The 12,016-nt window shown below is 36.3% G+C and overlaps 1 long non-coding RNA gene across 1 annotated transcript; it reads right to left on the bottom strand.

The window, feature by feature from the left end:
• Positions 1 to 210: 210 nt before the first annotated feature.
• On the bottom strand, positions 211 to 8,686 carry LOC128873644 (uncharacterized). Its single transcript, XR_008456455.1, has 3 exons — positions 8,583 to 8,686; positions 1,410 to 1,614; positions 211 to 971 (listed from the first exon to the last, which is right to left on the bottom strand). It is a non-coding gene; the product is annotated as an uncharacterized LOC128873644 (long non-coding RNA).
• Between the last annotated feature and the right edge of the window lie 3,330 nt (positions 8,687 to 12,016).

The raw sequence follows: 12,016 nt of genomic DNA, 5'->3' as shown, positions 1-12,016 counted from the left end.
ACGTTTCGGAGGTGAATATTTACTTCTTTTTGTACTAATGGCTATCATTACTCTCTTTTTAGATAAACCTTTATTTTAACTTTTATTTTCACGTAACTTTCTTTGTATCTGTTCGTGAAATTCCATCACCCTCCACTTTCATGCACTTTTCCCTTCATACATCTTCATTTACGTCACTTTGTATATTTATTTTCTCTTTGAATTCCAGTAAACAATTTCTTTCAATCGTGAAAGTTCTCAGACATGGTAGAATCATATATTTACATTTTATCTGTTACTATTACTTTTGTTTTAACGTATCTTCTAATTAGTTTTAACTAAGTTTAATACGACCTTATATAAAATAATTAAGTTGTCCATTCAATCGTCCATCGAATATATCATTTTCTTAAAAATTAAAAATTCAATCTCCTAAACAAATAATAAAATATCTTCTATACATCAACGGCACGAATATACCAGAGTCAATGGCCATTTGAATATCGATTCTCGTAAAAATAAACGAATAAAACATACCTCCAATGTCCACCTAGACCGCGGTAAATAACTATTGAATTCAATTGGATTGAAATGTTGGGCTCGTAGAGGTTCAGCACTGTTTTACACGTCATTAGTTCTTCCACCCTCCCTAAAAAAAAATGGCGTCCTATATAACCATGACTCTCTTCCGTTCTGAGTGGACGAGGGGGATGCGTGTTCTCGTAGGAAACGAAAAAAAAAAATATATGAGGATGGTGGCCATTCTCCTGGCGGAGCAGGGATCGGTCACCCTTCGTTAGAAGCAAAAAGTTAATGCGGGGATACGGGACATTGGATTCCGATCGACCATTACCGGAGGATCGATCCTTGTTTTATCTGCTGTTGACTCGATGTTAAACGAATTGCTCGTTCGGAAGTCCCCTAGACACGACAAATGAACGTCAGAGACGCGTAACGGTGCATCGTGATGGCGGAGAGGTCCGCGGATTTACCTGAGAATAGTTCAGGTTTCAGTTGATCTGTGTCTACTAGTGTCTTAAAATTATCTGACAGCAGGCAAACCATCGTTATCATGATTTTTAATTCCAGGTTACTAATTCTAGGTTTCTGTGAGTAGCTAAATCTTTCAAGATTTTTAAGTTGTTCTTTACTAGTGAAATTTGTTTAATGTTACGTTGACTTGTACTGTCCCCAGTATAGTATAATGTAAATAAAATTCTACATAAATATAAGATCAGAAAAGAATGATAATACTAGAGCTCTGAGTAACTGAAATATAATGATTAAGTGGCTTTGATCGTCTTAAAAAAGTTCGAGTTCAAAGTGAGTTGTGCGAAATTTCAAGTGTTCAGTAATGCAGGAACGATTTTGTCTGCCTGTAATTGTTTATATTCTGCGCAGACATTTGTCTACAGGGGTATGATACGCACGGTATGTTCGAAAGCCGGCTGCTTGAAGTGATGATTTTTTTTCCTGCCAGCTGAAGCGACACCCTGGAGCATTCCGCGAGCGACACTCTCGCCACGCAACTTGTTTGTTATATCAGACGACGCAATTTGTTATTTCCGAGTTGGAAGCTGCTCTGTCCCACGACCGAACCACTCAGGGGCTGAGCTCGCAACGTTTGGATATTCGCTGCAATGACAATTGAGGTTGAAATTGCAGTTTCGCCGCAATATTTAATAAAAACTCGGACGTGTTAATTATGTCAATGAAATTGTATATTTCCCGCGGTGTACTTTAACTGACCAAAATTCATTAGGGTCGTTAGCGAAAGCAATACAATTTTTAAATAGTTAAACTTGAAATAAATTACGATAAATTGCGACTAAAGATATTATCGCTGTAAGTAATAATCGTAATAATTCGTTTTATTTACCATTACCAGCCCTCAGTAAAAGATAAAGACTTTTACTAAAGTAAAAGATAGAGATCTTCGATTCGATTCGTCGATTTTCCTCTGCCTTGTGATATTCGCCTCGTTATTTCCATCTAAATCAATGGACCTGGGCGGAACAACTCAAGAGCTCAACAAGAACGACATCGTCGAGTATAATAACCCCGGTGTAATTCGAGGGTCCAAGGTAAATAGAAACTTTATCGACTCTTGTTGTTGCTCGGTGTACAGGCTAAAGCCCGTTATGCCGTGAAATAGTTGCGTAAATTGAGACCTAACAGCCAACGACGTCGAGTATTGGTATTAGGGGAGGATTCAGCAACAGTTACGATAGAAACGGAACGGCAGCTACAATGAGGGAGGTGGAGACACGTACCCGCGTATATTCCATTATACAGTCGCATGACAGAATATTCATCGGTTTGAGAACTTACTAAATGGCGAATTTACTATCGCGGCCATTCCCAATCGATCGGGGAATACAACGATCTACGCGCCAAAGCGTCGGAGGTTGCGGAGGAGTAGCATGAGATTCGGCCCCGGAATTTCATTTGATTACGAGACACAGTTACGCCCTGATTTGCTGTAAACCGAATTCCCTGGCCTTCGACTATGTCACCGACCTATCGATCCGACCGATAATTATGTTAATTTTCGAGAAAATTCTTGACGTAATTAAATTTATTATTGTACGTACATTCTGTAATTAATTTTTAAACAGATGTTGGATTTCATTATTTTATTTATTTGTCTAATCTTTATTGATTTTTATCTACTATGAGTATCTTCGTTTTTCCTATTGAATATACGTTTCATACCTGTAATATTTAATTTTCACACTCTGTAATATTTAATTTTCACACTGATCACATGACGCAATTATTTTTTGTCAATTAACCTACTAATTTATAAGCTGTACTGTTACTTAATTCTGGGGTTGAGATATCGTGTAATAATATTATAATTCGTAAAATTTACTTGCTAATTGATATCATTATCCATGTACAACATCGATTTCACTTTTGATCACACGCAACGATGGGAATAATATTCTTGAAAAGTTTCATGCTGCCAGCTGCTCCTGCGGGATTGGTACATCGGTTTAACGAAAATTCGCGTAGATCCCATAGCAGCAGCGCGGCAGTCAACGTGTTAATTTTGAAATTTTATGCAAGCGAGTACGGTGAATTGCTACGTTGCCAGGAATGGAGCTGAGTCGAGGCGAACCAGACGCCCGGCTCTTTTAAACTCTGCGTTTTGGTGTTGCGTTTTAAACTGTAACGCACGTATACCGTCGACCATTTGTCATACTAAACGACGCGATGGCGAAGAACTACTTGCTTTTAAGAAAGAATATTGTTACAATGCGGGAACTACGGTTCGCCTGTATCGAACGAGCCAGAAGAATGAATTTCATGGAAATGACGTGTTAATGAAATGGAAATTCTCTAGCACGTTTCATATTCTGTAACAATTTCTGACCGAAATTCCATTGAATTTGGTAACTAAATAATATATTTGTTTCCAATTACGCATAGAAAAGTTTGTATTCATTTCATGTAACTAATTTCAACATATAATTGTTTATGCTTACTTACAAAGAAAGGAATATTTAATAAATTAAATGCAAACAGCTGTTTCATTCACGCCTGAATAAATAACATCTATACATAGCTGACATGAATTCATATCGTAAATACTGCTTTAGACTCACAATTATCATTTTTTAATTTGTATACATACGGGCTAGTCTATAAATATTTTTGTATAAACTCTCATCACTTGTCTTTGAAAATTTCTGTCCCTAATTTATATCCATATATTACAGAACACCTTGCATATTTTTTTTAAATATTAACAGAGAATATATTACGTGTCGAATTTCGTAATAATATGTGTTGTATGATTCCTCTAGAAAAACTCTGAACGAAACATATTTACTGTTACATTAAAATGATTACTTGATAATTAAATTTGTGTATGAAGGATTATTAAAAAAGCTTCCCGGCAAACGATGCGTCTGCAGTGTTAGCATAGGAAACTAGAAGATTAATTAAAAAACATTGATAGCGGGTGGTATGCTGCGCAGAGATAGATAAAAAGAAAACAAAGGCTTAAAGCAGCAGAGTTATATGGAATAAGCGATAATTAATACACAACGGTGGAATGTTACTGTTTCATTTACAGGATTCTGTCTCCAGTAGTGACATTTAATTAACGAAACCGAGACTAACAAATTAATTTATTAATATCGCGACTACCTTAATGGTATCAATACAAACTGTCAACCATTTCTGAGCTGCCCTGATGAAATGTGTTTATCATAGCAACAAATGTGTGATTTAAAAAAAACTGACTGTTATTCAAATTTATTTCAATTTATTAAGATACTGACATTAAACATGTTTCATATGAACAGCTTCTTCGTACATTTAGAACATTGATGAAATACTTAATTTGGCTATGAAATTAAATTTTACATTTTTAATTTATTTACGTTTGGAACTCAATCTTCCCTTGTCTACGCCACGAATTAATAGAGTCCAAATGAATTAATTCAAAATAATTGTCTATTACCCAAGAATTTTCTCTGAACTCAAGCAGAAATATCGCAGAAATGTAAACCTTAACTATGTTGCAGCAAATTCTTAATCGTTTGCAATACCTTTTCAACGCACTGCGACAAACGTAGTCTGGTTGGATTACTCGAGAGGATTTCTACCAAGGGAAATGGAAGACAGGAAAGAGAAAACAACAAAACCACTTGAGATCAAAAAGTGGAGAATAAAGAAAATTTTTCTTGCGAGTGTACTCTAAAAGGGAGAGATCCTTAATAGATAAATGGAATCTGCGATGAGGTCTTGCGTACTTCTATCAATGCAATAATACACAAATGAAGTTTCCAGCTGGAAAGGCAAGTGAATAGACGTGAGCATTGAACGTTGACGAGGCGTCTTTCTTTATAGGGCGAGGGACTTTTCCCAGGATATGTTTGCTCCTTAAATATTGGAATCGCTTTATTTACTCGCAGACGTCGCGGAAATGTTTGAACTCGTTGTAGTTTACTGGCAAGATATTGCGTTTATGCGTCTCTTTATTAGAAATTACACAGAGGTTGAAAAACATGAGATGAAAATAGAAAATAATTCTTATTTTAGTAAAACTACCTGGGATGGTTTTTCATTACTGAACGAAGAGTACCGTGTAACTTTAAATTAAAAATGAAGTATTTCATTGCATTTTATTGTAGAATATAAAAATGTTTGGTGTACCTCCTGCAGTACAATTCAATTATTATTAATTTAGTATACATATGATACATTAAGATTGATTTAAAATATATATTCAAGCTTTCAAAATCTCCTGTTAATTGTTTCCTGTCACTGACTTTCATTGTACTTTATCCTAACATTTAACAATGAATTAAATTTTCTTTATTAGATAGCATAAAGTATTTTCCCATATTTTGCCTACTAGATAAAACAGTATTCCTGCAAATGAGCAATATAATAAACCGAGAATGTTGCATCACCTTCAACAAAAACAGAACGAAAAGTGTTGAATAACGAATAAGAAATTTCAGTTGTTCCAAACTGTTAAGCTCATTAAGCACTCCAGTTTTCAGTTTCGTTTTTCGTGGTTTTTACTACCGACGACAGAAAACTTTTTAATGAGAGTTTTTAATAAGAATGAAATACTACGAGCAGTATTTTGTGTTTATTTCACTATGCTTTCCTACATCTGAGAGCTTAGGGACGCCCAAAGGTCCGCATACCGCGGTTTGGGGAACACCGGTATAGTGTTGCATGAAAATAAGCGATTCTCTGTTCTCTGTTTACGACAAGTCGATCGTGAAATTGTCGACTCGTTTACGAGCCGGTTCGTAGGTGTCCCTCGGTCATAGCGTAAAGGGTCCACTAAAATCGTTGTATTAATTGCGTAATACGTTGTAACGTCCAGTTTTAATGACCGAAGTTCTGAGGATCGGTGCAAAGTAGGAACATTATAACGAAGCACGTGTAATTGAGTGATCCTGTTGAACGATGCATCGAATGCAATGAAACTGTGCAGTAACTACATGTTTGTTCCCTTCTGACGCAGTTCGTCTCGTTGATTCTAATTTGGATTCCCTTTGCCCTTTGCGAGAAACGGGAAAATTGTCTTCGCGCGTTCATGTGCGTGGGCGACCATTCTACTATTTCACAACTGTTTCGATTGATAGAGTTAGTCTCTGTCCTACTGTGCTTTGAATCCGTTTATAGGAAACCCGAGGGCTTTATACATATCCAGAGGTTATATAGAGAGTTTTATTTTCAATCCCGATGGAGGAAACCGAGGTTAATTGTAATTTAATTCACCTGCAGGAAAGCTCATCAATCAAGATTTGCTAGGAAGAGAATTTATATCAAATTACTGCAATTTGCCAATTAGATGATTTCGTTCCTGAATAAATCATATTTGAAACTGATTGGGGCACGCTCGTGTTTTAAAAAAATTCCGTTAAATAAATTCTGCTATATTCTAACATTTTTATATACAGTATGTAGAATTAATTTTTCATAATCAACAGCTTTATTTTCTCGTAAGTACCTCTGCACTGGATGCGTATAAATTCTATGAAAAACGAACGCGTTACCCGCGCACCTTCAAACTCCATTTATTTGAAACCGAGGTCTCCTAAAAAAGAATTTCCTTTTACGTTTTCGTTTCACTTTTACACGAAGAATCACTCACACCTCGGTTTCAACCTACATTACAAAATACATTGTACTTCAAACAGCGCGTGTAATGTTTCGACGCTTGGATTCTTAGGCTCGTACCAGAAATATTTCGCGTTTAACGTGGAAGCAGGTTTAACCGGAGCCGGCCAAAATTCTATGTCGCTCCGAGTGGAATGATTAATGGATCATCATTGTGTCTAGAAAGACGTTCAACCGAGAACGAACGTTCTAACGTCGTCGTGAGTACGTTTCAGTTCTAACGCCCTTTCTGTCTCCCAGAATCGCCGTGAATTACGAGTACCAGGGATTCTTAAAGCTTCTCACGTAATGAGAGTCTCCAGGATATAAGGAACGGAGCGCTTCCAGGTTCGAAATTCATTAACGGTACTGCTCCTTGCTTTGCACTCTCTGTCTCCATTTCCCTCCCCTCTCGCTCACACTTCCAGTGTTTCCCATCTCAACCCTTCATCCCCTCGCTCCTCGTCTTCGACCATTTCTGCCGGTCGTTCTGTGCGAACCGTCGCACTTGCGCCACAGGGATAATGGTATTTTTATAGGTTTACTTGTTCCTCACCCGGTAAGTGGACACAGTGATCGACCGTGCTAATTATTTTCATGGATAATCCGCCCGATGGACGTTTTCTTTCTCGCTCTGTCGTTCGGGAAAAACAATAGGGATCCCCTGAACACATCGATTAATATTAATCGCGGTTGAACTCGATAATTATACGTCTTCCTTATGCCAAGAGGAACACAATGCAGCTGTGTTTTATTTAAAGTTCATGGAGAAAGATTGCGGCCATCCTATCTAAACCTTTATTTAGGTATTCCGTTTCTCTTTGATGTTGTCCTCGTCAGAAAATTGGACGATTGACAGACTAGATTATGACGATCTATTGATTGTGAAGACCTGTTCAAATTCTATTCCTGGTTGTCTGTTATCTACCTTAGAAGCAAGTATACAAATTATGGATATTTTTTTATTTTATACACTACATATTTACAACGTTGATACTTCAAAACAAATTTTGTAATTTTTATATTCCCCCTAACGATACAAATTTGCGATGTACAGCTTCAGAATTTTATTATTTTCGTCAGTACTCTGTATTAGGAACGTAATACATCTGCCGGTCGCGAATGTGTTAATATATGTAGTTAAGCAATGAAGAACTTAAAAATTTTTCTTTCGATAATGACAAGAATTGTAAAACATTAATCCTGTAAAAAGTTGTGAACAACAAATGGATGGGGGTTCATGTTTATATTTGAACAATGGTGTAATGAATTGTTTGAAAATATACAATTAAGTAATTCTTGAAATGAAAACAAATATTCATGTGATGTAGATGGTCTGAAAACTTGAAATTTTGAGAAACGTTGAACGTACCAACATTTTTATACACTAGAAAGAGGAACTGTTACGAAAGATCACGGTGGTTTTATTGAAGAAAACAACTGAAATTTGAGTTGGCAAATGGAATATCTCACCTGCGTAAAATGTATGGCTAAAGAAAAACAGATTTCATTAAAGCAAGAAATAATCTTTCTTGTCAATGGTTTTTACCTCGGTCGGTCTCGCAAAAAGTAATACCTGGTTCCTGGAATTACTTTATACCGCGGAAAAAGCAAGTGTAAACGTAGCTTATTTATAATTATGATGCAAACACAAGTTGCGTATATTAAGCGAGATGTTTTGAATCACCTCAGGCAGCACCATTTCGTTTTTTGTAGCATTATATCATGACTATGCAACTTTTACAAATTTATGTTTGTTTAGGAGCTATTATGACGTTGAGTGTTGAATTAATTTCAAAGATGAATAAACAATTTCATTGAAATGCTTGGAATAATAATAAAGCCCTTGAATTTTAGCAACAATAAAATGTTTTCATTGAGATTGAACTTTAATCATTGTCTGTAGTCTTGGAGAAACGCTAAGTTTATGGCGAATAATGTACGTATAATGTATACTGTAACAATACCAGAAATCGTGACCGAAAATTCTCGAACGTCGGTAGGCTTGCGGGGTCGGACGAGCGGGAAACGTTCGCGAACTCTCGCGAAGTGCTCGCATAGTGACGCGACTCGTTGACTGACCGCGCCCTATTAGCAACGATCGGATATAAGTATCGTTCTCGCGATAGCGGACGCGGCATGCCTTGCTGCACTCTTTAGGAGAGAACGAGAACCCGTTTCCATTCATTCCTGCGATCCTACACCTTACAATACCAATTAAATATGTAGAAAATAAATACTGACTTTAGATGAGTTCTTTTACGATGTACTAGGAATTTAAATAATTTTACTGCTTTTTCAGTTGTTTCTCGCTATTTTGTTTCTACGAATTTCGCAATGATTTATCACTACGTCCAATGGTACTGATATTAATAAAACTCATCCATCAATCAATACTTACTACAATCGATTAAAAATTGACATTGTTCCGTGATCCATTATGTAAAATTCATTCAATAAAAAAAGAGTAGGATCGTATTGATCGATTGGATCAAACTAAACTTCTCCACAACTCTATGCACATTCATGCTGCTAAAAGGACTAACAATTTCTCGCAGTCCTGTTTTACGCTGCTCCGTACCCAAAGCATGACTCGAAACACCTGCCGCGCTGGATATTTACATGAATGGAAGACGTTGGTTTCGAGTCTTGTTAAATTTAATTACTTCCGGAGTCGTGAAGGGTGTCGGTGCAAAACACTGCGAGCGCTTGTGAAAATAATTTTCCTCACACTTTTTCGCACTCTCAGCTAAGGGATGGTGCTTTCAACTAATTCCGGGCGAAATCTATTTCGACCGGAACGACGCTTTAAAACGTTTCACAGGGGACACATTTTGTGCGTGAAGGCACTGCAACGGGTAAATAAAAAGCGCGCCGTAAGTAAATCTCGTCTAATGGAACCTTTGAAAAACCACCAGGTTAGTGGGAGAAAATAAATATAAAAACTGATTCAAATGGAGAGCCAAATAAATGATTGGGATCGAAGGAAACGCGACATCTACCAACGGTTGATGTTGCGAACAAATGATGAGGGTGACACAGTTTCATGCGATTGAAGTAAGATTTTAGCATTCGGCGCTTCCTTCTTTTCTTTTGGTAATTTATTTTTTATGTTTGTATTTTTAAGTAGTTATTTAATGTTCTCATTACATAGGTATGCCGAGGTGTGCGTGTAAAGTAACCATATGAAATAGTTAACTGATAGTTGTGCAAAAGACGAAAGATGGAGCTTGAATACCTGTTTATAACATAATATTATATTTGTATTAAACCAGAATAGGAGGGATGACAAATTGTATATACTCAACCACATATATTTGAAATAATAAATCGTTTCATAATTCTACTATATTATAATGTCTAAAGAAGATTAGAATAATCCCATTCCAATTAAAGAGAAACATTTCACTGGCAAAATTCAACAATGCTGTGTTTATTTCGTTAATTATAAGTACATGTTCACGCAACTTCATCGTAAAATAATTTCATTTCAAACTTCCATACTATCATGATTAATTCGGATTAAACGTATCGCAATAAATGTAGAGTGAAGTGACAAATTAACGATAATGTTATCGTCACGTGAGCAGCGATTTCATGCAACGAAACGCCGCCAATTTTCTTCGCAGTTTTTAAATGAGAAAATACGAGAGAGTAATGGAAACAAACAAATAATTCGGGTCTCAGCGTAATCTTTCAGACAATACGTTCCAATTAATTACGAGCCTGTCGTTTCCCTTCCCATTGTCAACAATTTAATGCAAAATATTATTCGTATCATTGTACTGCTATCTTTGCAGGCAAGTAATATTTGAACGACTGATCATAGCGAAACAAATTTGTGTGAAAGCAACTGTCCAGTTTCGGGACTGGGAAAGTTAAACATTTTTGATTAAGTACTCCGCATGATCGTGCCATTTCGAAAGCCACTTACTGTCGAAAACAATATCTCGATAACTTGATAGAAGGCAGTTAGAAGTTTTTCCTCAATCGAAGGTGGTCTTCAGATGACTTTCAACGCGGAAGCAGGGTCTGCGATCGATCTTCGAGATAGCCCCAATCTAGCCGCAGTTGGAAGATACTTGACTTTGGGTAAGTTATTTTTGATATCTATTGATGCATCTACTAGCTTCTCGTATGCTTACCGCTTCCCCTAGTTCTCGCGTTTCCTCGGTTATGTTGACTTTTCCGTGGAATACCTCCTCCGATATTTTCCACTCTCATGATTTATGATTACTTTCGCGAGATTGTAAGTTGCTTTCGAAATTGCTTGTTCCGGTATCGGTGGCGATACGATGTTTTAAATTGGATTGTTAAAATAGTAATGAAATTATTTTTTCGCTTGTAAATTTTTACAAATCACTGAAAATGTAGTCTAATAAATCGTACTCTCGTAGATTATAATAATTTTCATTGTATCTCAAAATAATCTAATAAACGTTGACTATTCTCTATGGAATTTTCTTAGAGCGATTGTTTAAAATTAACACCAATCCTGCTTGAAAACAAGAGTTCAGACGGTACGAATAGTTTCGTGATTCCCTCTATATATTTCAGTCTCAGGTTCCTGCATGGAGATGAGGGTTTAGAAGTTCAAGCCAGAACTGCTGCGTATGGTAGGCAGAAATACAATTTTCCGGTACGACCTGGATTAAGGATCTCGATAGGCGCGGTCGAAGGGATGGAAACACCCTTACTTGAAATTTCAATAAAAAATTTCATCAATCCGCAGCCCCCACTCTTTACACCTATAGATATGTCGTTGGATTACCATTCAATCAGACCGATTTATTGAATCTTTAACCTTCGAACGGAAATTTTTTTAACCGGCGAGGGTGTCCGCAATACCGCACTTTAATTCACCCCTTATTTTAGGGAAAATCAAACAATATTTCCTCTGATAATCTATTTAAATAGACCTCTACTATTAATAGTAGTATATTGGAATTCATGTATTATCATTTAAGTCTGGCATCGCCTGAAATTCAGATAGAAATCTATTACTATTTGATGTAGTTCATTCCAAATATTTGAGAATAATTACTTATGTTAAAAAATTTTTCCAAATATATAAATAATTAATAATGTTTCCATTGTAAATGAAACCTGAAATATAAAAATAATCATACACCTTTTGAAACTCCAACAAATATTTTCTCAACGTGATGATCACACTCTTTGCACCACAAACTGTCCCCATAGCTAAATTAATGATATTTCGTTGAGTGATGTTTTAAAATTAATGTCTCGGAGTGCTTCAGTCAGTAGAACTGGCTTTGATAATTTAAACAGGTACGCGCATGCATTTGTGAATCTCTGCGTTACGAGAACCACTCTTCATTTAGGTTTTTTAAAAGCGGATCTCTTACACATTTCCTCGTTACAGAATTCAATTTCTACA

This window comes from Hylaeus volcanicus, chromosome 3 (assembly GCF_026283585.1).
Source record: "Hylaeus volcanicus isolate JK05 chromosome 3, UHH_iyHylVolc1.0_haploid, whole genome shotgun sequence".
Taxonomy (NCBI): Eukaryota; Metazoa; Arthropoda; class Insecta; order Hymenoptera; family Colletidae; genus Hylaeus; species Hylaeus volcanicus.
Note: the sequence above shows the minus strand (reverse complement) of the source record. Positions and strands in the feature narration are given on the sequence as shown.